This window comes from Neofelis nebulosa, chromosome 4, assembly GCF_028018385.1.
Source record: "Neofelis nebulosa isolate mNeoNeb1 chromosome 4, mNeoNeb1.pri, whole genome shotgun sequence".
In the NCBI taxonomy this organism is placed as follows: Eukaryota; Metazoa; Chordata; class Mammalia; order Carnivora; family Felidae; genus Neofelis; species Neofelis nebulosa.
Window position 1 is genome coordinate 120,933,025 of NC_080785.1, and position 27,666 is coordinate 120,960,690.

At 35.9% G+C, this 27,666-nt stretch overlaps 1 protein-coding gene across 4 annotated transcripts in view; it reads right to left on the reverse strand.

The window, feature by feature from the left end:
- Positions 1-27,666, reverse strand: part of GRM7 (glutamate metabotropic receptor 7) — an 898,633-nt gene that overhangs the window by 582,559 nt on the left and 288,408 nt on the right. The gene's annotated exons all lie outside the window — the stretch shown is intronic.

The window sequence follows — 27,666 nt, forward strand, 5'->3', positions numbered from 1 at the left end:
GTCAGTGCCATCAAGTGACATCTGTTTGTTAATAAGCAGCTGCCCTGGAATTGGCTTAGAAAATTCAGGGATTCAGTATACATGGTCTAGTGGTTAGAACAGCAGGCTGAGAGTGCACATTTCTGGGCAAGAATCCCAGCTCTGGTCCTGTCACTTCAGGCTGCCTTGGAATGAAATTCAATCTATATGGCACTAAAACAATCTCCTAATTTGGGTGGAGGCAGTGGCTGGGGAGGGGAAGGGGAGGGTTCATACCAATTTGTCGTCTGAGAGAAAACATCTCCTGTTAACTATTGGATTATTCATTCATCAGCTGATATGGGGGACAGTTCTAGTGCTGAAATACATCAACGGCTATTATCACAAATGCTCATTTGGGCTACTGGCTAAATTGGATACATAATTCTTCTGTCCTGAAAAAATATTACAGTATTATAGGCATAAGCATAGAAAGAGTAATTCATCTATGCCACTACTAGAAAATCAAGAAAAAAACATTTCCCTAGTTAAACCCAGTGAAAACTCCTTTCCTCAAAAGAACAAAGTTCATAATTTAAATACCAGCTCCAGTGTTTTGCCTTCAATATACAGCAACTGCTAAGTACAAAATTATACAAGAGCTCTCTGTCTCAGTTTCTCTAATTCTAAAACTTACTGCTAACCCTTAGCCAAATCAGTGCACTGTGCAAATAACATATTATAAATAATAGTAAGATAAAGAAAATTTAACATTCATATTGATATAAATCAACATTCCCTCTTTGACATTAGAGTAAGAATATATTTCCAAGTATTTGGGAATTTAAAATGACTTTAAAAGCAAAATTAAACTTGCAATCACTGTGAAAATTCATTGAGACTGAAAAATTAATTGGCAATGCCAAATATATAATACAGATGTTGGTATTAGCATATAATTTTAGAAAGCCAGATGGCTCAACTGAAATTTTAAATATTTAAATAGAGTTTTAAAGAGTTTACCATTAATATATGTTTCTAAGTAAATGTTTTTAAGTAAAATTTCCTGAAGAGAATTGTGGTAACCAATATTTTTTCCCTAATGTCATGATCACAAGTATTTAAGTCCTAGTATTTTGACAAGCTATATAGATGCTGAATTTACTAAGTATGCTGTATTAAAATTATTCGTATATACTACAGGAAAATAATATGGAATTTTGAACCAAAAATATTAACTAATTACGACTAAAAAACATTAAAATATATTCATATACTGAAAAAGTGAAGTGAATGAACCTTATTAAATAAAACATTTGATTCTAAATTACTCAGATAGTTTAATTTTTTCTCTCTAATTTTTTCTTATCATACATAGTACCACCAGGGAGCCAGAGATTAGCCTTTTATGACCAAATCTAGCTCATGATTGATTTCTCTGTACAGTACACTTATTTATGGAATCACTGAAGATATGTAAGCAAGAAATGCAGTTGCTGACATGTGCCATGGGGTGGCTCCTCAGATAGCAGAGTTGCAGGTGGTGAGGAAGGTGGGAAGAATGGAAACATAGAAACCTGGAAAATGCTACCTCAGTATCTCAAGTGAGGGATAATATAAATCTAAAGTGGATGTCAGTTATGTTTACTTCCTGAATGTATTCCCCATGTCTAACAACATCCTGAAATGTCCATGGGAAAATGTATAGTGTTGGTGGGGCAATAAATACAGATGTCTACCTTCTTACTATGGGAATAATTTGACCCCCAGACTCTTTTCTTTCTTTTCTTTTCTTTTTTTTTTCAGCTTGTTCTCATATTACACAGCTATCACATTGTGATGGGCAAGGGACCCAGTAGGCGCAACCAGAACCTCTCTCCTAGATTTTGCCTTCGAGTCAAGTGTTAAAAAGGATTGAAGATATCTTTAAATGTGTTCATTCCAATAGCAGGGCCAATGACGAGAGGGTGACTCTCACTAATGCATTCAGGTTCTTATTAGCTACTTCCTGTTGATTCCAATACATTTCTTTATATTCAAATTAGTGATAGTTTGGTTTTGCTACTAGCAACCTTCTGTCTGATTTCTATGGCAACATCAGTGGAAGAGGATATGGTCTAGCAACCAATGGGACTTGAAAGGAAGAGGTGAAAATGTGACTCTGTTAATGATGATGCAGGAGACAGAATTAGGGGTGTCGTGCGAGACATGGCTTGGGGTGTGGGTGATAACTGATTGTAGAAATGCAGCTTTGAGAAAAAGTATTGACATTCTTTGTTGCTCACTTCCACAAATGTCCAGAGGTATAAGAAGACTAGTTTGAGTCCAGGTTGAGATTTTGTTTTCTGATAAACAACAAAGTGACATAATCTGAGAGGTGACATTAGGTAAACATTAGAATGTTTAGCATAGGGACTATAAGGGAAGCCATCTGACATGGAAGCTGTTAAGATGATTTCTGCATTAAAAGGGAAGGTATATTAGTATGACAGGATTTAGTCTCTTGTTTCAAAAATTTTATAAACAACTTTAAAAGGGATCAAAGGAACTTTTTAAAGTATGAAGTATGACTCAGGCATGACCTCAACTAAATAATTCCATATAATGACGTTCTTTCTTTGAAAGTAATAAGACATTCCTACCTCAAGCTCTTTGAACACTGCTGTTCCTTCTGCCTAGAATGATTCCTCCCAAAGTTTCATGATTCAGTACCTCATTTCATTCATCTTACTGTTCAAGCATCAACTCCTCAGAGAGGCTTTCCCAACCATTCTATTTAAAATAACATCCAACATCCACCCTTTTCACTCCCTCCCATTACTCTGCTTTATTATTATTGTTCTTATCTCTGCTCACATCGTAAGGACAAGAACATCATAAGGACAAGAACAATTTACCACTGATTACTCAAAAACTCTAACAGCAGTGAGCACAGAGTATATACTCACTAAATATTTGGTCAATGAATGAACGAATAAAATGAAAATCTCCCTTTCCTTTTTGAGTTCTTTCCTTGTTCAAGGAAAGGAAGAACTTCTGGTTTCAATCTCTGAGCAAGATTCTTTTACATTTCCAAATACTAGGATTGGGAACAAGGTGTTCCTTGATATTGAGATCAACACTCTGGCTGCAACTTTCGGGGGACAACTAAAAGATCTAGCCAGAGATCTACCCACCTCTTCTGACACTCTGAGCCTGTCCTAGAGCTGTGCACCTGCTATATATACCACTTGCCTGGCCTGGACCTACACAATAAGGTTTCTGAGAGATAAGCCTAGGTAGTCTCATATTTGCATCCTTAGTGCAGTATAGTCTAGGGCAGCAACAGTTTGGAGAAAAAGAAGATAAGAAAAAAAGAGGAAGAATAGGGGTGAGAGGAGTGGAGGAAGTAGAAGAATCGGAAAAAGAAAAATGGGAGCAAGAGGACAGGAGGTGAGTGTGAAAAATAGACTCCCACATATGCTGTCCTGGACCCCTCCCAACTCCGACAGCTAATTGTCTCATTTCCATTATGATACTCTCCTACTCACTTTGTTAAGTTCTCTACTCACTTTGTTCAATTCCCCTACCCCCATTCTTTCTTGCACCTACTCTATTCAGGTTTTGGCCTCACCATTACACCCCAAAACCTCTTTCAAAGCCATCAATGGCCTCCATGGACAAAATCTAATAGTCAATTCTTAGGTCTCATCTTACTTGATTTTTCATTCATCTTCCCTGCTTCATGAAACACTTTTTTAACTTGGTGTCCAGAACACAATACTTTCTGGCTTTCTTTCTAGCTCTTCAGGCACTTTTTAGTGCATCTTTCTGGAGCCATTTCTAGTTATGGACTTCTAAATATTATGTTGGGTCAGTCCTCCTGTGTCTTCTCTGCTAAAGTGATTACATCCCATCGCAAAGCATTTGTATACCATTTATATGCTCATGAATTTTCAGAATTAGATCTCCATCATGGACCTCTCAAATGCTTGCTCAGTCTTCCACTTGGGTATACTGTAAGTATTTTAAACATCACAAGAACAAAAGAGGGCTCTTGATATCCACTTTACTCCTCAAATCCCTCCTCAGTACTGGCTCCACCTCATAAATCTAAGCAAGCATTTGTCACCCCTCACTCCCCTTCACCCCGTTTCAAGCGATCTATGTCCCTAATGTAATGTAAGCACCAAAAAGAAAAGGAATTTCACTGTTGTATAAAATGACTCTCAGCAATTGAATGCAGTAATGCAGTAACGCCCATGTACATGATATATCACGGTATGTGCAATAGCTACATTGCAATATAAAAGTATTTGTGACTTTTATCATTTACAAAGTCATCAGAACTGTTCTTACTACAATGGTTCACTGTCTACATTTATAATCCAATGAAACTCTGAATATCAGTTAGAGGGCCATGAAAATAAAGATGCACGAGAAAAATGAAACAATGTTTTTGTTGAGAGAGAGACAAACCAAAAACAGACTCTTTTTCTTTAACGTAATTTATTGCCAAATTGGTTTCCATACAACACCCAGTGCTCACCCCAACAGGTGCCCTCCTCAATGTCCATCAAACAGACTCTGAACTATACAGAACAAACTCATGGCTACCAGAGGGGAGGTGGGTGGGAAGATGGACGATATAGGTTATAGGGATTAAGGAGCGCACTTGCTGCGATGAGCAGCACGTGATGTATGCAAGTGCTGAATCACTATATTGTACCCTGAAACCAATACAACACTGCATATTAACTAACTAGAATTAAAATGAAAACTTAAACCTAAATAAAATTTTAATTTAATTTAATTTAAAAGACTTTTTTTCACTGATACATCCCCAAAACTATCTTCTTATTTGTTATTATCTGCTTATCTCTTTAAAATGTACAAAAAAGGTCTAGATCTGTTTTGTGTATCCCTGGCATCCAGAATTGTGCTTGGACACCACTAGACCCTCAATAAATATTTAATAAATAAATGAACAAAATAGAAGTAATAAGAAAGGAAGCATTCTTATTAGTAGAAGTAGTGGTAGTATCATTAAGGTAAAAATCATTATAGCAGCTAATGTTTATAAAGTATTTAGTCTGTGATGGGTACCATGATAAGCAATTTTATGCATTGGATTATTTCATTTATTACATACAAAAGCTTTTTAAGGAAAGAACCAGTAATATTCTGTTTTATATACAGGAAACGGAATCTTTGTGAGGATAAGAGATTTCTATATTTCTATAATGGGCATAGCTAGGTTTTACCCTTAGGTACAACTAACTTTCAAACATGCTCTTAAGCATCATGAGACAGGGATATTCAGGTGTTCTATGGACATTTGTGAAAACGATAAAAAAAAATGGAAAGGGGAAAAAAAAGAGAGAACAAAGGAAGCTTGAGCGCCAGGTATTGAATATTTGCCAACCTCCTGGTGGTAATCTCATTTTCCTCCAAAAAACTAGAATGAAGCTTGATCTTTCTACCAGATTGATCCCATTTACATGGGAGGGAAATAAGAAAAGTGAAATCAGTATGACCCTTATCCTCTTCTCTGGTGAATGTTCTCAGACCTTGATTTCTGCAAAAGTTAAGGTAAGTTTATCTTGAACCAGATAGTAGTCCTACCTTATGGGAAATACATTTCTCTAGAAATTTAATGGTTTATTGTCTGTTTCTTTTACATATAGCTCTTCTTAATTTAGAACATAAGTAAATGAACAAACCTCATTTTTGACCTCCCAACTCAACAAAAACAACTTGCCTTTAATTTTCTGGTTCCCAAGCATATATCAACTGTCTCCCTATTTTAAATGTAATTTTTCTCACACACACACACACACAAATCTATGAAAATCCACTTCACGTGTCAAACGCATAAAACAAACCCTTGAATCTATGTGCAGAATGAGTTTAGATTTCACTTAATAATTTGATTAGATTAGGTCTTGTTTTAACAAACTCAGCGGGCACTGACAAAAAGAAAATCACTAATAGTAGAATCATAAAACTATGTTAACATTGTGTAAGTTTTCTAATCCATCATAAACTCGCAGCTAAACCAACCTTAGGAAACTGGGGAATGCAGGTTTCTTTACCAGATTGCCACAGCAGCTTGTCTCCAGCATTACACAAGGTGGGATGAAACGCTCTCTGGAGAGGTGAAATTTACAGAAGGATTTGAATGAAAAGGGCAAGTAGATTTATGGATTTTATTTTATTTATTTTTTTTTTTAATTTTTTTTTTCAACGTTTTTTATTTATTTTTGGGACAGAGAGAGACAAAGCATGAACGGGGCAGGGGCAGAGAGAGAGGGAGACACAGAATCGGAAACAGGCTCCAGGCTCCGAGCCATCAGCCCAGAGCCTGACGCGGGGCTCGAACTCACGGACCGCGAGATCGTGACCTGGCTGAAGTCGGACACTTAACCGACTGCGCCACCCAGGCGCCCCGATTTATGGATTTTAGATACGAGCATTTCACTACATAAACAAATGTTTATTTACTATTTAATATTTCCATGGGACTGTTTTATAAGTTCTGGCTAGCACCTAGACTGTGGGAAATGCCCCCAAATTTTCAGTTTTCCTTCACCATCTTTAATATCTGTAGCTGCCCATATGGAGTTCATAATCTTTCGTGTCACTACAGTGACAAAATGTAGTATCTCCACAGATATATGTCCAAGTGGAAGGAACAGTAGACAGGGATGGAGATGAGGAGAAAATAACACACCAAGAGAACTTTACTAAGGGAGGTATATGACAATCACCTGAGCTTGGGAGGGGCTATTCCAGGTTTAAGAAGCTAGTTGAATAAAAGCCTGGAGAGATGAAATGTTTCGTGTTTGGGGTACAGCTTGGAAAATAAAGGACAATGGAAACGAACCAGGGGTTAAACAGAAACTGAGAGAAGGAGAAATAGATTAAAAGCAGAAAGAAGATTCCTCAATCTTCTTTTTTTCTGTATTAGTCTATGTTTTGAACTTTGCTTCATAACAGAATAATAACTGACATCTTATTTGCATTTCAGTTCTATACTTTACAAGGTTATAATTATTCACATCTTGGGAAAGTGGATATATATGTTAAAAACTCCTCTTTCACACAGTTAGCATTTTCCCAACCAAATTAATGGCAGGCTCTCTAAAGCTAGCTTTACCAGAAATGTTTCTGTCTCCCACATAGTGTTTGAAAAGTGTTTTCTTAGGCTCTATGGCAAACACAGCCAGAAGCTTCTCATCGCTATCCCAGCATGCAATGGGTCCCCATCATTTTCCTTCTCAACAAGTTTTGTTTCTCCTGGGCTTCAACACAGAATGTTCAGCTACCTTATTAAACTCATGCCCCTGCAGGGAAGAACTCAGGAATAAGGCCTGTCTACTGCCACTTCAACATTTCAAAGGAAGTTTGTTTACTCCCATTATCAAAACCTCACAGCCACAGAGGTTGGTTTGGAGAAATTCTGGGATGTAAAAAAAAAAGAAATTACATTTTTTTCTACACTGCTCAGCACAAATGAGCAAAAGCCATTCTTATCATGTAAAAATGCTCCTCTTGACCCTCTATCATTAGAATGAGTGCTCAGATTTTGTGAAATTTTCCAGTGGTGGTGATAAATCTCCCCCTACTCTCATTCTTTATATCTCAAGTCATGGGGTAAGGTAAAACTAATTGGATCACCTGATGATTGAAATCTGGCTCTTAATGAATTCTGTCACAGATGTAAAGCTTGGAAAATTGTGTTCCCTACCTTTTTTAGAAAGCTAGTGGTTTGGGGAATATTCTACATGTATTTAAAGTCAAAATGGTTTCTTTTGAGAATATCTTTAAAGGAAAAAGAAAAATAATGTTATTTCAGAAATTTAACAGATCTGTTTCAACTAGAACATTTTACATTGCTACAAATTATTCTTTTTCCTTCAAGTGCACAAGGAAAGACATTACAGGGACTGGGAAGAAAATCTACTATATCACATCTGGTAGTACACAATTGTCATCAGCACCAATCACCTCTGTTTGGATATTAGGATCTGATGTTTATCTTAGATGTCCACAATAATGCCAAAAAAACTGTCTGGTATAATTGTCAGTCAATGGCCAAAGGATGGGCACACAGTGGAATATTGGAATACTTTCCACTAGATTCTGAGTTTGGAGAGAAAAACTGAAGGTCTAAGTGGAGTTGGAACTGATCCATCCTGTTGTTGGTATCCCAAGGAAATGGTTCGTCATCTCCTGCTACCTAAATTTTTAGAGTACCCTTTCTTCCTGTTTCAAGCTTAGTTCAGTTCCTTGGGTTTTTTTTCTTCTTTTTCTTTCTGATACATCATAAACTTCCAAATCATCCTTTATTTTTCCTTAACCACCCATAGTTAATGTTGCTTACATGTTTTTTTCTTCTTTTTTTGGTAATTCTCAAACATTTTTGACTGAATGATTTAAATATCTAATAAGATCAAACAAATAAAAACGCCAACAACAAAACAACTTCTAAAATAACAAGAAATTCTACTGCCATGCCTCTTGGTACCAGTTTTGCCCTTCTTAAGCATAAGACAAGGTCATAATATAAAGATGTATATACCCATTTCACTGTGAATGAATTCAGGCATTTTATATATAGAAGGCTGACTTTAAGGCTGAAGTTGTTTTTTGTATACACTCAACTATAAACCAGTTTTTATGTTTTCACATAACAGATATGAGGATGACTTCCTACCTTTAAAAGGAATGGATACAGGCCAGGTAGCAAATAATAATTATCAGCCAAAAGCCAGTCAAACTGGGAATCAGACAGCTCTGCAGAAGTGTTGTTATATTATCGATTCAAGTTGCTACCAAAGCCATTACTCTAATATAGATGCAGTAATATAAGGCTGAGTGAATTTGTTCAGAGAAAATAAGCCACTGTTAAATCTTAATTCACACTATAAGAAAATGGAAACTTTTCTTTCTTTAATAACACTAAGGGAGAACGTTGGAAAACTGTAACCCAAAGAAAATTTGTAAAGGAGTTTATATTCAGAGACCCTCACCTCCTGATTATTTTCTGCCCCATGACTTCCTTGCTCATTCTTAGCATCCTGCGATCTTGACTTTACTCCAGCAATCTTTACCACTAATGCATATCCTCCAACAAGCATCTTCTGTCAGCTATTCTGTCTTTTTAACACAAGATTTTATTTAGAAGTTTAAAAATGGTTGCAATTTAGACTTACCATTTGGTTGAGTGCCTTACACTGATTTAGCAAAACACACAGAATAATAGTAAAATATATTAAATCTGATCCAGTTCTTTAAAAAGGCAATTACATGGTTAACACATATATTTTCATTACAAAATGTGCTTGTTCTATCTTTTCCCTTTCCAATTTAGATTTAGTATGCCCAAGTATAACTCCTATTCTGTTCTTTAAAAATATAGTGGGAGGTGGGGCGCCTGGGTGGCGCAGTCGGTTAAGCGTCCGACTTCAGCCAGGTCACGATCTCGCGGTCCGTGAGTTCGAGCCCCGCGTCAGGCTCTGGGCTGATGGCTCGGAGCCAGGAGCCTGTTTCCGATTCTGTGTCTCCCTCTCTCTCTGCCCCTCCCCCGTTCGTGCTCTGTCTCTCTCTGTCCCAAAAATAAAAAAAAATAAAAAAAAAAAATATATATATATATATAGTGGGAGGAGTGACATCAGCAACATGGCTGAATATGACATCCTTTGTTGTATCTGCCTTCAGTAACAACTGGAATCCATCCACAGACAGAAGTGCCTCTGTAGGAGCTGCAGGATTGAACACCATACACCAAGGGATCCAAGAGGAATACTGTCCACCCATGCATTAGGTAACAAGCATACAGACTTTGGACATGGAGCATGCAGTGGCCTATGAATGTGATCCTCTAGGCCAGGGTTCATAAGTCCTTAGAGAGTACTGTCTTAATCATCACCCATGGACGAATAAGCTGTAGTGATAGTTCAGGTTTCCAGTGGAGAAGTCCCAGCATATAATTAGGACCAAAAAAAGTATGAATTTGGAAGCTTTGGAGAGGGTTAAGAAGAAGAGTCTGACTTGTATCACCTCTCCTCCAAGGAGACACAATTCAGTGCCAGATGAGATCTTCTCAGTACATGATTTCTCCTGGGGATTAAATAAGAGCATGGGACTGAATGTTTGTCTTCTCCAGCTACATGGGACATTACCAAAGAGTCTCAGTTCTGTCTCACACCATCAGATTATGGAGTCATGAGCCATGGGGGGTTGGAAGAGGTAGAGAGAGAGGCACACAGGACTCTCAGAAGAAAGGGATATAGATCCCACTAACTTCATTTCAGGCTCCATCAAGAAATCCGCCCATGACCTGATGGGTACACCTTGTCCACAAATCACCTTAGCTTGCCCACAGGCATCCCCAGTGCTGTGTACACCTCATCCACACACACTTCCAAACTATGGCGGGCTCTCTATACATGCACCGAAAGGTAGCAAGCCTGAGCTTTGGCAGACATCTGATAAAAATGCCATCATGAATATGTGAGCCAGGAAAAAGCCCACAAAATTGAACTTTAGCTCCACCACCTGCCATGGTACAATGCAGGATCAAGAAAAGACACACAAGCTTAAGAATCCTGCTACAACAGGAAGCAAGAAACATAAAGCACAGATACCCAAAGGAAGACTGAAGAAACCTCAGACTCCCTATCAAAATGTTGGAAGTCATTTCTCTTCTGAAGTCAGTTAGTAATGACTTGGGAGGTGACCACTACTGCAAATTCAAAGATAGCAACACAATATTTCAAAGAATATGGAACATCAAGGAAACAAGAGACCACCAAAGAATCACAGTAATCTTTCAGTAATAATCCCAAAGACATGGAGATCCACAATTTATACAATAAAGAATTCAAAATAACTATTTTGAGGAAACTCAATGAGCTACAAGAAAACAACACACAAACAAAATGACAACTTTAACAAAGAGATAGAAATCATAAGAGTCAATTAGGAATTCTGGAGCTAAAGAGTACAATGAATGACACAAGAAATGCAGTGGAGAGCATCAATACCAGAATGGATCAAGCAAAAGAAAGAATCCATAGATTAGAAGATAGGAACTTTGAAATTATCTAGTCTGAAGGGAACAAAGAAAAAGGAATAAAAAAATAATGAAGAAAACCTATGTGATCTATCAGATATCATCAAAAGAAGCATTTTATTCATTATCAGAGTTTCAAGGGGGAAGTGATGGAGAAGAGTGCAGAAAGCTTATTTGAAGAAATTAATGCCTGAGAACTTTGCAAATCTGGGGAGAGATTCAGATATCCAAGTTAATGAAGCTCATAGGTCACCAAACAAACTCAATTTAAAGAGATCTCCTCCAAGACACATATAAAAATCAAGGGAACTCTCATAAAGCAATCAGCAGATGTCTCTGCAGAAATCTTAAAGGCCAGGAGAGAGTAGGATGATACACACAAAGTGATGACAGAAAAATAATGATAAAAAATTAAACCAAGAAAGCTCTATTTAGCAAACTTTTCTGTCAAAAATAAAGAAGAGATGAAGATTTACCCAGTTAACAAAAAGCAGAGGAAGTTCATCATTAGACTTGCCTTACAAAAAAAAAAAATGCTGAAAGGAGTTCTTCAACTGAAACTGAATGGCAGCTGATTAATAACAGGAAAATGTGTGAAAATATACAACACACTGGTAAAGGTAAGGATACATCAAATTCAGAACACTCCAACACTGTTATGTGGTATGTGAACCACTTAACTCTAGTATAAAGGTTAAAAAAAAGTATAAAAAAACTATAGTTACAATAATAGGCTAATGAATATATAATATAAAAAAAGGCAAATTGTGACATTAAAAACCTAAAAGGGTGGGGGAATAAGAGAGTAGAGTTTTTGTATGAAATCAAAGTTATCAGCCTTAAATAGATATTATATCTATAAGATGTTTTATGTAAGCCTTTATAAGAGTCACAAAACAAAAAGCAACAGTAAATAAAAGATAACAAAAAGGAAATCAAAGCATACCACTAAGAAAAATCACCAATTCATAATCAGCAAGACAGGGAGAAAGGGACAAGAGAAACTACAAAATAGCCAGAAAACAATTAATAAAATGTCATTAGTAGTCCTTACCTATCAATAATTACTCTTAATGTAAATAGATGAAATTATTAAGTCAAAAGGCAGAGTGGCTGAATGGATTCAAAAAACAAATGAAGAAAAACAAGCAAACAAAACAAACAAACAAATAAAAAACAAGACCCAATATATGCTGCCTACAACAGACACTTCAGCTTTAAGGAATTACATAGACTCAAGGTGAAGGGACAGAAAAAGATATTCCATGCAAGTATAAAACAAAGGAAAACAAGAGTTACAATACTTACATCACACAAAATATACTTTAAGCCAAAAACCATAATACCATGTCTCAAAGGCCATTTACTATTAAAGTGAGAACATTTATTTGGAAAAATGAGATCCTGAAAGTTGGAATGGGGACATATAAAAGACCTTAAAAGAGGTAAGAACATTAAATCATTGTATTCTGATAAGTATTTTAACTTTAGAAGTGGACTTTTCATTCCCATATGAGAGGATTAACTGAGTATGGGGGAAAACAACAAACAAACACACACACACACACACACACACACACACACAAAAAAAAAAAAAAAAAAAAAAAAAAAAAAAAACCTCAATAAGAGACAAAGGAAGGCCATCAGAAGGGCACCTGGGTGGCTTACTTAAGTATCTGACTCTGGGTTTTGGCTCAAGTCATGATCTCACAGTTCATGAGTTCAAGCCCCACATTGGGCTCTGCACTGGTGGCACAGAGATGAGCTTAAGATTCTCTCCCCCTCCCTCTCTTTCCCTCCTCTGGTCATGTTCGAAAGAAAGAAAGAAAGAAAGAAAAAAAGAAAGAAAGAAAGGAAGGAAGGAAGAGAGAGAGAAAGAAAGAAAGAGAAAGAAAGAAAGAAAGAAAGAAAGAAAGAAAGAAAGAAAGAAAGAAAGAAAGAAAGAAAGAAAATTTTAAAAACGGTCATCAGATAATGATAGTCAATTCATCAAGAGACTATAATAATAATAAATATATATGCATCCAGTATCTGAGCACCTAAATATATTAAGCAAATACTAACAGATTTGAAGACAGAAATAAACAACAGTACAATAATAATGGGGGGCTTCAGTAACCCACTTTTACCAATGGATAGGTCATCCAGGCAGAAAATCAATATGGAAACATTGAACTTCTACTTTAGCCCAAATGAACCTAACAGACATATATAGGACATTTCTGCCAACAGCAGCAGAATACAGATTTTTGTCCAGTTCTCAGAAAACATTCTCTACGATAGATCATATGATAGGTCACAAAACAGGTCTTAGAAAATTGAGGAAGATCAAAATCATACCAGGTGTCATTTACAACCATGATGATATAAAACTAGAAATCAATAACAGGAAGAAAACTGGAAATTTCACAACATGTGAAAATTAAACAACACACTCCAGAGAAACAAAAAGGTCAAAAAAGAAATCAAAAAATACTTTGAAACAAATGAAAATGGAGACACAACATATCAAAACTTATGGGATATAGAAAAATTAGCTGTAAGAGGGAAATCTATAGCAATACATTTCTACATTAAGTAGAAAAAAATAAAACAAGCAAAAAAACAAACAATTAAGCCCCAAGTCAGGCATAAAGGAAATAACAAAAATTTGAGCAGAAATAAATGAAATAGCAGAAAATAATGACAAAAGTAAGAGCTATTTTTTTGGAAAGAATAACAAACAAAATTGACAAATTTTAGCTAGACAACTAAGAAAACAAATTTAGCTAAATAACTAAGGAGAAAAATAAATAAAATCATAAATGAAAGAGGAGACATTACAAATGATACTACAGATGAAATAAAGTTCTTTAAAGACTACTGTGGATAATAATGTACCAACAAATTGGATGACACAGAAGTGGATAAATGTCTAGAAACATACAACGTAGCAAGAGCAAATCACAGAGACAATCTGACAAGCCAATAATTAGTAAGAAGACTGAATCAGTAATCAAAATCTCCCAAAAAAAGAAAAGCCTAGTACCAAATTGTTTCCCTGGTTACTTCTACCAATAATTTAATGAAAACCTAATGCAAATTCTTCTAAAACATTAAAGACGATGGAAAATTCTCAAATTCAATTCATGAGGACAGCATTATTCTGGTACCTAAGCAAGAAGACGATACTACAACACAAATGCAGGCCTGTATCCTTGATGGATATAGAAAAAAATTCTCAACAAATCTACATATGTTGTATGGCTGAAACTAATGTAACATTTTTTGTCAAGTATACATTAATGACTAAATAAATAAATAAATAAATAACATTAGCAAGCTGAAATCAAAACACACTAAAATGATCATATACCAATAATCAGGCAGGATTTTTCCTGGGGGTACAAGAATGGTTCAACATGTAAAATCAATAAAGGTGGTACATTACCTTAATAGAAAAAAGGGGAAAAAAGCATACATACGGTTAATCTCAACAGATGCAGATAAAGCATCTGATACTACATCCTTTCATGATAAAACTCTCAACAATTGGGTATATTAAATAAAATTTTTAAAAATTGGTTATAGAGAGACGATGCCTCAACATAATAATATGGCAAGCTGACAACTAAAATCATATTCAATGGTGATAGGTTGAAAACTTTTTCTCTAAGATCAGGAACAAAAAAAGGGTATCCACTCTCACCACTCCTATTCAACATAGTACTATATATCCTACACAGAACAATCAGGCAATAAAAAGAAACAAAGGTATCTAAATAGGAACACAAGTAAAATTATCTTTGTTTATAGATGATATGGTCTTACATATAAAAATCCTAGAGGCTCCACCAACACTAATAGAACTAATAAACAAATTCAGTAAGGTTTCAAGATATTAAGTAAATATGCAAAAATCAGTTCTATTAAAAAATAACAAACTATCTGAATTACAAATAAAGAAAACAACCCCATTCATAATAGCATCATAAGCAATAAAATAGGAATAAATTTAACTGAGGTAAAAGTTCTGTACAATCAAAGCTATAAGAATTTAATGAAAAAAATTGAAGACACAAGCTAATTGGAAGATATCCCATGTTCACACGTCAGAAGAATTAATATTGTTAAAATGTCCAAAACCATGTTTAGAGTCAATTCAATCCTTATCAAAAGTCTAGCAGGGGCGCCCGGGTGGCTCAGTTGGTTGAGCGTCTGACTTCAGCTCAGGTCATGATCTCACAGTCTGTGAGTTCGAGCCCCGTGTCGGGCTCTGTGCTGACAGCTCACAGCCTGGGGCCTGCTTCAGATTCTGTGTCTCGCTCTCTCTCTGACCCTCCCCCATTCATGCTCTGTCTCTCTCTGTCTCAAAAATAAATAAACGTTAAAAAAAAAAGTCTAGTAGCATTTTTCACAGAAAAAGAGAAAATTATCCTAATATTCATGTGAAACCAAAGACTCTGAATAGTCCAAATCATCCTGAGAAAGAACAAATCAGGAAGCATCATGTGTCCTGACTTCAAACTATATTACAAAGCTATAGTAATCAAAAGAGTATAATGTTGGCATTAAAAACACACACAGATCAACGAACTGAATAGAGAGCTGAGAAAATAAACCCCCCCAATTAATATTTGACAAGGGAGACAAAAATACTCAATGGATAAAGAATAATGTCTTCAATAAGTAGTACTGGGAAATTGGATAACCAATGCAGAAGAATGAAATGGAGTCTATCTTATACCACTCATAAAATTTAACTCAAAACAGATAAATGACTTAAACAAAAAACCTGAAGCTATATAATTCCCAGAAGAAAACAGAAAAAAATATCCTTGATACTGGTCTTGGCACTGTTTTCTGTTGTTGTTTTGTTTTGTTTTTTGTTTTTTTTTTGTTTTTTTGTTTTTGATATGACATCGAAAATCACAAGCAACCAAAGCAAAAATAAGTAAGTAGGACTATAACAAACTAAAAGTTTCTGCACAGCAAAAGAAATAATCATTGAAAGGCAACCTACAGAATGGGAGAAAATATTTTCTAATCATGTATCTAATAACAACTTGATATCCAAAACATACAAAGAACTCATGCAACACAATAGTGAAAGAAAGAAAGAAAGAAAGAAAGAAAGAAAGAAAGAAAGAAAGAAAGAAAGAAAGAAAGAAAGAAAGAAAGAAAGAAAAAGAGGCAGGAAGGAGAAAGAAAAAAAAATCTGATTAAAAAATGGGCAGAAGAGCTGAAAATACATTTTTCAGAGCAGATGTACAAATGGCCAACAGGTACATGAAAAGATGCTCAACATTACTAATTATCAGAGGAAAGCAAATCAAAACTGCAATGAGGGGTGACTGGGTGGTTCAGTCAGTTGAGCTTCTGACTCTTGATTTTGGCTCACGTAATGAGAGTGAACCCCATGTTGAGCTCCATGCTGAGAATGGAACCTGCTTAAAATTCTCTCCCTCTCTCTTCCCTTCTCCCCCACTCACCCTCTTTCTCTCTAAAATAAAAGCAAATAAATAAAGGCTTTAAAATGGCAGTGAGATACCACCTCACACTTATTGGAATGGCTATGATCAAAAAGAAGAGAAAAGTATTGGTGAGAATGTGGTGGAAAGAGAACCCTGTGCACTACTGGTGGGAATGTAAATTGGTACAGCCACTATAGGAAATAGTATGGAGGTTCCTAAAAAATTTAAAAATATAACTATCATATGATCCAGCAAATAGACTTCTGGGTATGTATCCAAAGGAAATAAAATCAAACTTGCAAAGAGATGTATGCCCTCCCATGCTCCTTGCAGCATTATTCATAATAGCCAAGAAGGGGAAACAACCTAAGTGTCCATCTATGGATAAATAGATAAAGAAAATTATATATTTATAATCATATATATATATATATATATATATATATATATGTGTGTGTGTGTGTGTGTGTGTGTGTGTGTGTACACACACACACACACATACAGTAAAACCCTGGATTGCAAGTAACTTGTTCTGTGAAAGTTCTGCAAGATGAGTACACATTTCTAATAAATTTTAACTTGATAAAGGAACAATATCTTGCAATATGAGTAGTACATGAGGCCAAATGTCACATGATCACAACTGAACCAATGGTTCTTGAAATTTGCTTTGATATACAAGGGCTTTGGATTATAAGCATGTTTCCAGAATGAATTATGCTCACAAACCAAGGTTTTACTATATATAATATATATAAATTATATATATATATATATATATATATATATATATATATATATATTTCACTGTTGTTCAGTCATTAGAAAGAAGGAAATCCTGCCATTTGCAACAACATGGATGGACCTTGGAGACATTATGCTAAAGTGAAGTAAGTCAGACAAAGAAAGACAAATACTGTATGATACCACTTATAGGTGGAACGTAAAAAGCCTAACTCATAGAAACAGAGTAGAATGGTGGTTGCCAGAGGTTGGGAGGCGTAGGTGGCTAGGAGATGTCAGTCAAATGGTACACTTTCAGTTGGAAGATGAATAAATGCTAGGGATCTAAGGTACAGCCTGGTGATTATAATTAACAACACTGTATTACATACCTGAAGGTTGCTAAGAGAGCAAATCTTAAATATCCTTACCACAAAACAAAATGGTCATCATGTGAGGCAACAGATGTTAACTAGCTCTACAGTGGTCATTATTTTGCAATATATAGGTGTTTAAAAATCATCACATTGTATACCTTAAACTTTCACAATGCTGTATGTCAATTATATCTAAATAAAGCTGGGAAAAAATATAGTGAGAGCCCAATAAATAAATAAATAATGCAAACCCTCAAGAAGAATGCAATCTGTGAGTCTAATGTAAGCCATTCCAGTTTCTACGTCCTATCTTAGTTCCTCCCTGGTTACTGTTGAACAAAACACCCATAAGAAGAAACTGATAGCAAAATTAACATTACTTACTCAAAAGTGTGGAGAGTGAAATGTGTACCAAGTGCATTACCATATAACAGGATTTTAGAAAGTAACACTCATGATCCTGATATAAAAGTAAGTATTAACAATGTTTATGCCAAAGAATTTTGTACCCTCTAGCATTACGAGTTCAAAAACAACACACTTCTATATAATTAGTCATCACTTATCAAAATTTCTGTCGTTAAAATTCTGACAACTTTATCTTTCCCAGGAAATTAACCTTCTTTGATAAGAAATACACCAAGTTTGTGTGTGTATTATTGATTTTTTTTTAATTTTTAAAAATTTAAATGCAAAGGATCACTAATACTCTAAGAAAAAGAAACCGTTTTTGCAAGTGGACATTTTTAGTTAAGTATTCATTTATTTAGGCACTTCTAATATGTAGCTCTAATTATTCTCTTCAGACCTATATCATTATCATGATAACTTTTCTTTTAATATTTTCCCTTGTGTGTAAAAATCTATGTTGTAACTATATACTAGTTTCTCAAAGGGTCACCATGACAGTATGACCTAAAAAGAGTGATGGCATCCCACTGATATATATCTAAAAAGAAGTTTACTTGACAGTTAATGCAAACTCTAAAATATTAATGTAATCAAATAATGTCATCTAATGATCATTAGCAATATGTTTAAAGTTTTTGCTATTTAAGATATCCAGCCAAAAGAGTAACAAGAAATGTGAAAAAATCAGGAATAGGAACATTTGGAGCTACCCAAGGTCAAAGCATTTCAAAATCTTAATGTAGTTTGTGTTTAGGATAGCTACTGATCCTTCAGTTTGCCTGAGAGTGCTAATGCAACTGATGGAAAGCTTTGTAGAATTACCTATAATCTCTTGAAAGATTTAACAGCAGGGATCCATTTGTCAAATAAAAGGAAAACAGATCCCACTGTGCAGGTATCAAAGAGGCTACATTTACACACATCAAGTTGTTCAAAATACAAAATTATTTAGGAAGGAGCTGAAGTCCAGTAAATAGATATTTTGAAGCAACCTATTATTATTAATCTAAGGTTTCTTGGACTAGAGTATTTGTTTTTCAGAACTATCCATTTGACTGTTTCCAGTGCCCACATCCTTGCCACCATTTTGATGAATGCATTTTTTTGCGTGGATTCTGTTTAAACCTCTCTTCCCCCTTACTTACCTATCCCAGTGGAATGAAACCCCGGGAAGCCTCTGGAAAAGGCAACCAAGAAGATAATATATTTTAGACCATGACCTTCCCCAAATTTCGGTTAGGTCACTGACATTCCATTGGGAAATGTCTCTTCCCCACTGTGTATGGTCTTAATGGGACTCAAAATCAAGGTTTCTACTTTCCCACAACCAAAACATATGCACGCCAAAAAAGCATTTGAACTCTGTATATTTCCTTCTAGTTTTATAAGCTAACTGATATTCTTCTATTTTTTTCTACTGAAATCTCTCTCTCTTCTTGATATCCTTCAAAACCTATGAGAATCAAATTGAGAGTCTTTTCCAATGAACACTTTTGTAAAGACTGAGAAAAGAAAGCTTCACTTGAAGGCTGAATGCGGCGTTACTAAGTAGGGAGAATAAATCAAGCATTCTGTTTCTAAAGTTCAGTGAGTATAATATTATGCAAAATCATGGTTACTTTCCAAAATAAACTACCCCAGAACAACAATCTTCCTCTCCTCTACCCAACTGACCAAGAGATTCTATTGCCTAAAACAGCCCTCAACAAAAGTTGATCTAAGTTCCTTTTCACTTCATTTTTAATCTCAGTACCACAATCCCATGTCTTTTCTCTCCTAAGCATGTGCAACATATGGTAATCATATCAAGTAGGTGAGAAAAGGAGGAGTTCACTCTATCTTCAGATCCTTTCATATACCTCCATGATGCTCAGGTACAATGAAAGTATGTAGAAGAGGTGAGAAGGAATTACTGAGATGTCTTTTCCAGTGTCTATTCCTTCATGCAGCAAAACTACTCTGTCATCATCTATTTCCAGTCCCACATCAACAATGACAGTCTATTATTGCCTGGCAGAAACCCATCCTTTGCAATCAGTTTGATATGCATCTGAGAACTGCCTGAACAAGGAAAGAGTAGTTTTCTCAACAAATATGCACCGACTTTACAACTCAAAGAGCAGTATGCTGACTCCTGGTCAGTTACTACAGGACTTGGGACCAGAACCAGAAGTTCTTGGCTCAAAAGCCAGAGCATTTTCTGCAATAGTTTCCATGTTGTGTGGGAGAACATTTTACATCACAGTAATTTAAGACTCATAATTTTTTTTTCAAAGCAATGTTATTTTTCTTATACCATTTAAAATTTAAAATACCATTAGATAATTTTCTTTTGGGTTTTTTTTTTTTTTAATTTTTTTTTCAACATTTTTTATTTATTTTTGGGACAGAGAGAGACAGAGCATGAACGGGGGAGGGGCAGAGAGAGAGGGAGACACAGAATCGGAAACAGGCTCCAGGCTCCGAGCCATCAGCCCAGAGCCTGACGCGGGGCTCGAACTCACGGACCGCGAGATCGTGACCTGGCTGAAGTTGGACGCTTAACCGACTGCGCCACCCAGGCGCCCCTCTTTTGGGTTTTTAATATGACTCTCTTCTCCTAAAATGTCATTCATTACCCCAGTTAGGTAAACCTTATCTGCTAACTCCTAAGTACTCTGAGGCTTAGCAAAGCATCTACCTTCTTCCAGAGTCCTCCCTTTCAGCATGCCCCAACAAGGCTCTTTTCATGGCTCTACTTATGTATTTCTAACCTTAGAAAGCAAGGATTATTATTATTTTTGTTTTGTGCTTTTTACTACTATAATTATTTATAACTATTATCTGACACAGTATCTGACAGAAAGAAAATACTCAGACATGCACTGGATGAATGTAAGGTGAATCAGCAGATTTTTTATGTCAGATCTTTCCTTCTACAAAGTCAGTTTATTATAACAGATTAATAACAAGTTTAGAAAGCCAAAATTGGAAAAACTTCTAACAGTTTCACGGTACCAACTACAGCCATGAAATCACCATCTCTTCCATTATTAATAATTTTTAAATTCAAAGTGGATTTATTGAACGTAATATATATTGGACATTATCTGAGCATAGAGTGTTGAAAGACAAATACAACATAATGCCTATCCTCAATACACTTATAATGGGAGAAGATAATTAGACAGATTACAGTAACACACAACCAATTCCATGACAGAGTTATACCAAAGCTGTTACAGAACTCACAGAAGAGAGTTCTACTCACTCTCAATTATATTAATGAAGGTAAAAGCCAAACAACTGAGGTAAAGCCTGTCTAGATCAAGTAGAAAATAAATTATAAATTTTAATTATTATTACTGAAATTATGCTGGACAACCCACAGAATCAGTGGGAGGCCAGGGAGTCAAAGACAGAAAATGAGCCTAAACAAAGGATGACTGAGCTGTTAGGAACAAAGCCAAAAAAGGTGTCACAGAACTAAGTTAGCTGGAGCACTGTTGCCACTACTCATGGAATGAGGAGTTGGAGATTATACTACTGCTGCCCATTCATGCTGGACACCTCCTCCCCTCCCAGAAACATGGGTAACACTGCTGTTGTTGCAAAAAACATGGGTTTTTCCATTGCTCCTGCTTCTTTGTGCCCCAACTCTTGATTCATCTATGGTGGGCATATCTGATTAGCCAAGACTGGGTTACATGGCTATGCCTTGGCTTCAGGGGAGGCTGGGAAGATGAATACCTGACCCCTGACCCTTTTAGCTCTATAGCAGTATGCAGGCTTGTTTTCTCCTCAAGACTTGTGCAGATGGGCATTCTCTATGAATTTATTCAGGGAGGTAGACTTAAAATGGAGTGCTGTTAAAATGGACAAATGTATACACAGCAATCAAAAATAGGATCATGAAGGAAGATTAAGTCAGGGATAGCTTTTCCCAAGGTGTTAAGTTTAAAAAAAAAAAAAAAACAAATTGGAGTTATCTGGCAGCCCAAGCAGAAGCATAGCATTTGCAATGGAACAGAGCCTCCTGATAGTCACAGAAGGTTGATTGTGTGGCAGGTAGAGAGAGTACATATGGAGGCTTGTATGGTAATACAAGTGGGCAAGGATAGTATGGGAATGAGACTGGTGATTAAAGCAGACACTAGATTAGAAAGAAGCTATATGCCATGCTAGATCTTTTACTTAACCCTCTGGGGAAAGAGAGGCAACAGACGATAATGAAATGGCTTTCTTAGTATTTTAGAAAAATTATCATTATAGCTGAATGAATACTATTGGAGGGGCTAATCTGGAGGCGTGGATAGCTGTGGCTATGAATGAAGGTGAATCAAATGTGGCACAGAACTAAATGGTAATGATGATGTGGCTAAGGGGTCACCTCTAAGATGTGCTAATAAATGGAGTATAAGTTAAAATTTAAAATGTTGTGGGGCGCCTGGGTGGCTCAGTCGGTTAAGCGTCTGACTTTAGTTCAGGTCATGATCTCACGGTCTGTGGGTTCGAGCCCCATGTCCGGCTCTGGGCTGATGGCTCAGAGCCTGGAGCCTGCTTCTGATTCTGTGTCTCCCTCTCTCTCTCTGCCCCTCCCCTGTTCATGCTCTGTCTCTCTCTGTCTCAAAAATAAATGTTAAAAATTTTTTTTTAAATGTTGTGCTAACCACAGAAAATCCAAAAAATAAAATAAAATAAATATAAAGTCTCTTCTTCAGGAATTTATAGTTCAGTTTTAAGGACAACTGAAGATAAATGATACCATGAGAGTCCTTGTGATTTTGTATTTTGAAATTTAGACTTCGAATGTTTAATGCCTGTATTTAAACTAGGACCACTGAACACTTCATTCAGGAAATACTGTAACTACATATAAAAATGCCTCTAAGTTTTCTATAGTCACCATGGCATAGACAGAGACAGGCATACAGAAGAAAGAAGGAAGAAGGAAGAAGGAAGAAGAAAGAAGGAAGAAGGAAGAAGGAAAGGAAAGGAAAGTTTATCCTGAAATTCACCTTAGATGGAGGCATTGGGAATTACAGATTGTTGCATCATACTGCTTTAAGTTTTGTGGGGGGATCATAAGAGAGAAGAATGTCGTGTGACCCACAAGTCACAAAATTATATATCATGAAATTTTATGTCAAAAGTGCTTCTTCTACAGGCTTTGTTTTTCTAAAGGGCAAAGGAAGAAATGCAATTCATCCTTCCTTCTCTCCTTCCCTTAAATGTTTATTAAATGCCTTTTATATGTCAAACACTGCAGTAGATGATAGGGGTGTAAGGCAAAAATCATTGACCTCATAGAGGTTATGGGAGGATGGGGAAGACTGACAATTCATACACAACGAAGGAGAATGTTGCATTTCAGAAGACAGAGAGCACAGAATCCTGTAATAAGCAACTAGTTCTGAGATCTTAAAAGACTAAGGGCTGTATAAAAGTTATTAATTGTCAATTAAGTCTCACCTAATTATTCTAGAAAATTATTCTAGGAAAAAATATTCTAGGCTAAAATAAAGTATTAAATAAAAATAAATTCTACAGTTGGTCTGAATAAGAATGGTAATTACTTTATAAGACAAATTGAAATATCTGTTTAATTAAGTGATTGGCATGAAATACCCAAAGGATAGTTCAACTGTTATTTCAGGTTTTGAAAAGTTGACATATATCATGATACCATGGCAGTAGTAAATCATTACTATTTGTGTCATATTGTGAAGGAATGGTCATGGGATTCTCCTGAAAATTGTCTCGCAAAGTCTAAAATCACATGTGGTGTCCTTACTCTCATAATCCTTGAACTGAATTTGCTTCAAAAATCTGGAATATACTAATGGTGTAAATACTCTCGTAAGTATTTACTTTTACCTTCACTTAGAGGCATCTGTATCTCTACTTTAGGCTATTTAGGTTATTACATCAACCTGAACTTTAAAGTGGATTGAGAGTGAACTGTCTCATTCCTTGTGATATTAAGCAATAAATTGCTTTCATTGCTGTTGCATGTACATTCATTCAAACACACAGGGCAATTTGTGCAAGTATAACTATTCAACAAAAATCTCATCATCTGAGAAAATCATGTTACGGTCCTCTCTGAAATTTCAACAAGGAGCCGCATCTATGCATATTTCAATGGAATGCATTCAATATTCAATGCAATATCTATGCATATTTCCCACAACTACATGAGAGGAGAATTACTGAGATTTTCCTTGACAGCATAGAGAAGATATATGCCTAGGTTTCCATGTTCCAAACAAATTACTTGGCCTCCTGTTGAAGGATGGCTTCTTTCTTCAAACATCATTGTCTTCACTTGTGCTATCAGAGTATGGTAAAGGAGAGCTCACCCATGTTCTTGACTATGGGCATGGTAGATACACCTCAAGCGGTAGTTCTACAGGTAGCCTCTGCTTCAGGACTTAAATCTAAAGTAAATTTTGGAACTAAAGTATTCTGAAAGGGTGAAACTCTTAAAGACATTTATAAAAGAGAAGAAGCATAATCTTCAAAGTCAAATGGTTATGAATGGGAGTAACCCCTTCAAGCCTGCTAGCGGTACATAGAAACATCCCTCACTCTCATCCCTCTCTCTTTCTCTGTCACACACACACACACACACACACACACACACACACACACACACTACATACATAGGACAATTTGAACAGTTAACTTCTTTTTCTTAATGATTCTCAAGCATTTTTTAAAGTTTATTTATTTATTTTGAGACAGAGACAGCATGAGTGGAGGAGGAGCAGAGAGAGAGGGAGAGGGAGAGAGGGAGAGAGAGGGAGAGAGAGAATCCCAAGCAGACTCTAGGCTGTCAGCTTGGAGTCCAATGCAGGGCTCAAAGTCACGAAATCAAAAGATTGTGACCTGAGCCAAAACCAAGAGTTGGACACTTAACTGACTGAGCCACGCAGGTGCCCCTTCTTCTTATGCTTCTTATATAATGAAAGCATATTATCAAAAATAGCAACTCACTATTATATATATATGTAATTTATATCATATTATATAATTATATATATAACATATATATATATAACCTTGTAGCTATAACTAAAGGCAAAAGTCATCTATCACTTGCATTATTTTCAAATTTTTATAACTCAAATAACTCTACTAATTTATAGAGAACTGGTGTGATGCATTAATAATAATCTGGTATTGTTGGGTGTTACGTGATTCCCTATATATGATGTTATTTACTTTACTAACCTGATGAATCAGGTACTAACTGCATTCTCTACATGAGGAATCAGAGACATGAAAAGTTAAATCATGTATCAAAAGTTTTACAGCATGAAAGTAATAGTATCTGTTAACTCAAACCTACATGTTCCTGACACCACAGGGCTTGCTTATCTCTGTGCCATGCCACCCCTCCTACACATGCACGTGGACCTGTATCTTTAAGGACCAGGTTCCACAGTCATCAGACAAGAGAAAAAGTAGACATTTAAAATTACCCTTGGGGTGCCTGGGTGGCTCAATAAGTTAAGCTTCCGACTCTTGATTTTGGCTCAAAGCACAATCTCATGATTCGTGAGACTGAGATTCTCTCCCTCCCTCTCTCTTTGCCCCTCCCCTGCTCACTTGTGCGTTCTCTCTCTCTCTCTCTCTCTCAAACTAAATAAACTTAAAAATATTAAAATTACCCTTAAAAATTCCCTAAGCATGTATACTTTCAAGAAGTTCCAATAAAGGAAATTTTTCTGCTCCTTTTTATGGTTCTGAATTAGAATATATTGGTGTTTCTTTGAATATCAGAGGAGGCAGTTGGATTACTGTAGAGATAGTGGCATATGAATATGTATCTCTATCTACTGAAGTCACATTTGGGGTAGCAAGATGCTCATATTACGAGGCCACATAAGTGAACACAGCTGAAGAAGCAATGGAATCATGTTTCCCCACTCAAGTTTTCTCTAAGCAATGTATACATTGGTGAGTAAAGGTACTACATGCCACTTAAATTGCAATTCTTCCCCCTTCTCTGTTTTTTTTTTCTTTAGGGGTGGGGCAGGGGTGTCTGTTAAGCACATGAGTGAATTCACTTAAATTAATTGCACAAATGCAACGGTTTTGATTAAGTTTACTGTAAGTACATAGTATTATAATACTTATAGGAAGAAAACTAATCTGCAAGAAATTACCTAAACCCTCAGTGTTTTCTTGCAATTCTGCAGCTGGCTTTTTAGTTACTCTCATCCCCAATTCAAAGGCTCTCCGATTGAAGGATCTCATCTGAAATGGCTGCTGAGGATACAATCTTTATTTCTGAGCTGGGTTATTTCAATGTATGTTTAGCTAAAGTTATGAGCTGGGAGTTGATACCATATTACCATAAAGGCTTTTCCTTTTTGCAGTGTCATTATACAGCAGACTCTGATATTATATCTTAAGTTTTCACCAAGTGACACTAGGAATAAACAACCATATGAAATTCACCACTGACCTGTCTAGAAAATATAGCTCTTTATAAAAGATCCAGAGCAAACATTTGTCTTGTTCCTGTCCCTTACCGGACAATCAACACGATTTTGACCTTATGAACACTGTAAATTTTGTAACAAAATGAGTAGTGCTCTTTGCTTTGTCCAGCATAAAAGATCAGCATTAAATTTGAGACCCACTTGCAGCAATAACATAGAATAAGATGGTATCTGAACTTTATCTCTGAGTTTCATCTTACTATTTTACCCATATTTTCTCTTTAACTTGTCTTGTCTATTGGCTTTTACACTCATATTTTAGTTATTGCTCTAAATTGGCTTCTAGCATTTGGGTCAAAGCAGAAGTCAAAGAAACAAAGAAAGAAATAAAAACACAATTATCAAAAGTGATTAGGTATTTCTTTGGAAATGCACGAAGTCGATTATTAATGACTCCTACAAATCATGGCATGCATGATACCAGAACATAGGATTTCTTTCCTAATCAGAAAATTTCTAACTGAATTATATTAAGTACGTTTCCCTTGGAAACACAGCAGCTGGGACAGCAGTAGTGAATGAGATGGACATGATCCCCTAGTAGAGTCTAGGGGGCAAAATAGAAAACATCACCACCAACAAATTATACTACCATGTAACAAGTGCTGTGGGAAAAGACACTAGAAATACAAGGTCAAGCAAATAGAACCAAGGCAATTTGGGGAAAGTTTATATTAACCTAGAAATGGCATTTAGGATGAGACCTATGAACGATCAAAAGTTATCTAGTCAAAGGTACTAAGAGTAAGAATATTTCAGTCAGAAGGAAAAGTAATGCTTTCAGTGAATTATTCAAATTAGAGCTAATGATAATGTACTGACTTAAAATCATGGGATTTACACAAGCCCTGGCCTGCTTTCAGTAGCCATGTGCAGATACATGCCAATGCTTTACATTTCTGGGTATATCTGTAGTCTGAGTCAAATATTCAAAACCATGTCTTCAAGATTTATGACATCTTTCCTTATGAAAAGGACCTCTGTTTCTATCACCTTGTTTGTTTGTTTGCTTTTATGATTAGTTAACTACTCCAGTCAATAACAATTTAGATTAGATGAAATACTCACAACCAAATGGAGGACCTAACATTAGCATTAAGAACTTTACAGGAACATCAAAGCATATGTTTTTTTAAATATATGTTTACTACATCCAATATTTACATTAGGGGAAGTCTAAATATTTATTGCCA